Genomic DNA, 2859 nt, shown 5'->3' with positions numbered 1-2859 from the left:
GAGACACAACAAAAAAAGAAAATTTTAGGCCAATATCCATGATGAACATCGATGCGAAAATCCTCAATAAAATACTGGCAAACCAAATCCAGCAGCACATTAAAAACCTTATGCACAATGATCAAGTCAGCTTCATCCCTGGGATGCAAGGCTGGTTCAACATACGCAAATCAATAAATGTAATCCATCACATAAACAGAACCAATGGCAAAAACCACATGATTATTTCAATAGATGCAGAGAAGACTTTTGATAAAATTCAACACCCTTTCATGCTAAAAACACTAAATAAAGTAGGTATTGATGGAACGTATCTTAAAATAATAAGAGCTATTTATGACAAACCCACAGCCAATATAATACTGAATGGGCAAAAGCTGGAAGCATTCCCTTCGAAAACCAGCACAAGACAAAGGATACACTCTCTCACCACTCCTATTCAACATAGTGTTGAAAGTTATTGCAGGGCAATATTGAAAGATAGCAGGGCAATCATGCAAGAGAAAGAAATAAAGCATATTCAAATAGGAAGAGAGGAAGTCAAATTGTCTGTTTGCAGATGACGTGATTGTGTATTCAGAAAACCCATCATCTCAGCCCAAAAACTCCTTAAGCTGATAAGAAACGTCAGCAAAGTTTCAGGATACAAAATCAATGTGCAAAAATCAGGAGCATTCCTATACACCAATAATAGACAAACAGAGAGCCAAATCATGAGTGAACACCCGTTCACAATTGCTACAAAGAGAATAAAATACCTAGGAATCCAACTTACAAGGGATGTGAAGGACCTCTTCAAGGAGAACTACAAACCACTGCTCAAGGAAATGAGAGGACACAAACAAATGAAAAAACATTCCATGCTCATGGATAAGAAGAATCAATATCACGAAAATGGCCATACTGCCCAAAGTAATATATAGATTCAATGCCATCCCCATCAAGCTACCATTGACTTTCTTAACAGAATTAGAAAAAAACTACTTTAAATTTCATATGGAACCAAAAATAGCCAAGACAATCCTAAGCAAAAAGAACAAAGCTAGAGGAATCACGTTACCTGACTTCAAACTATACTACAAGGTTACAGTAACCAAAACAGTTTGGTACTGATACCAAAACAGATATATAGACCAATGGAACAGAACAGAGGCCTCAGAAGTAACATCACACATCTACAACCATCTGATCTTTGACAAACCTGACAAAAACAAGCAATGGGGAAAGAATTCCCTATTTAATAAATGATGTTGGGAAAACTGGCTAGCCATATGCAGAAAACTGAAACTAGACCCCTTCCTTCACCTTATACAAAAATTAACTCAAGATGGATTAAAGACTTAAATAAAAGACCTAAAACCATAAAAAACCCTAGAAGAAAACCTAGGCAATACCATTCAGGACACAGGCATGGACAAAGACTTCATGACTAAAACACCAAAAGCAATGGCAACAAAAGCCAAAATTGACAAACAGGATCTAATTAAACTAAAGCGCTTCTGCACAGCTAAAGAAACTATCATTAGAGTGAACAGGCAACCTACAGAATGGGAGAAAGTTTTTGCAGTCTATCCATCTGACAAAGGGCTAATATCCAGCATCTACAAGGAACTTAAATTTACAGGAAAAAAAGACCCCATCAAAAAGTGGGCAAAGGATATGAATAGACATTTCTCAAAAGAAGACATTTGGCCGGGCGCGGTGGCTCACGCCTGTAATCCCAGCACTTTGGGAGGCCGAGGTGGGCGGATCACGAGGTCAGGAGATCGAGACCACGGTGAAACCCCATCTCTACTAAAAATACAAAAAATTAGCCGGGCGCAGTGGCGGGCGCCTGTAGTCCCAGCTACTCGGGAGGCTGAGGCAGGAGAATGGCGTGAACCCGGGAGGCGGAGCTTGCAGTGAGCCGAGATTGCACCACTGCACTCCAGCCCGGGCGACAGAGCGAGACTCCGTCTCAAAAAAAAAAAAAAAAAAAAAAAAAAGAAGACATTTATGTGGCCAATAAACATATGAAAAAAAGCTCGTCATCATTGGTCATTACAGAAATGCAAATCAAAACCACAATGAGATACCATCTCACACCAGTTAGAATGGCAATCATTAAAAAGTCAGGAAACAACAGATGCTGGAGAGGATGTGGAGAAATAGGAACACTTTTACACTGTTGGTGGGACTGTCAACTAGTTCAACCATTGTGGAAGACAGTGTGGCGATTCCTCAGGGTTCCAGAACCAGAAATACCATTTGACCCAGCAATCCCATTGCTGGGTATATACCCAAAGATTATAAATCATTCTGCTATAAAGACACATGCACACGTATGTATATTGCAGCACATTCACAATAGCAAAGACTTGGAACCAACCCAAATGCCCATCAATGATAGACTAGATAAAGAAAATGTGACACATATACACCATGGAATACTATGCAGTCATAAAAAAGAATGAGTTCTTGTCCTTTGCAGGGATATGGATGAAGCTGGAAACCACCATTTTCCATAGACTAACACAGGAACAGAAAACCAAACACCTCATGCTCTCATTCATAAGTGGGAATTGAACAATGAGAACATATTGGCACAGGGAGGGGGACATCACACACCAGGGCCTGTCAGGGAGTTGGGGGCAAGGGAAGGGATAACATTAGGAGAAATATCTAATGTAGATGACGGGTTGATGGGTACAGCAAACCACCATGGCACATGTATACCTATGTAACAAACCTGCATGTTCTGCACATGTATCTTAGAACTTAAAGTATAATTAGAAAGGTAGAAAGAAGGAAGGAAGGGAGGAAAGAAAGAAGGAAAGAAGAAAGAGAGAAAGAAAGAAAGAGAGAAAGAGAGAGAGAGAG

This window comes from Gorilla gorilla, chromosome 9, assembly GCF_029281585.2.
Source record: "Gorilla gorilla gorilla isolate KB3781 chromosome 9, NHGRI_mGorGor1-v2.1_pri, whole genome shotgun sequence".
Lineage (NCBI taxonomy): Eukaryota > Metazoa > Chordata > Mammalia > Primates > Hominidae > Gorilla > Gorilla gorilla.
The sequence above is the reverse complement of the archived record's forward strand: the minus strand, read 5'-3'. Positions refer to the sequence as shown.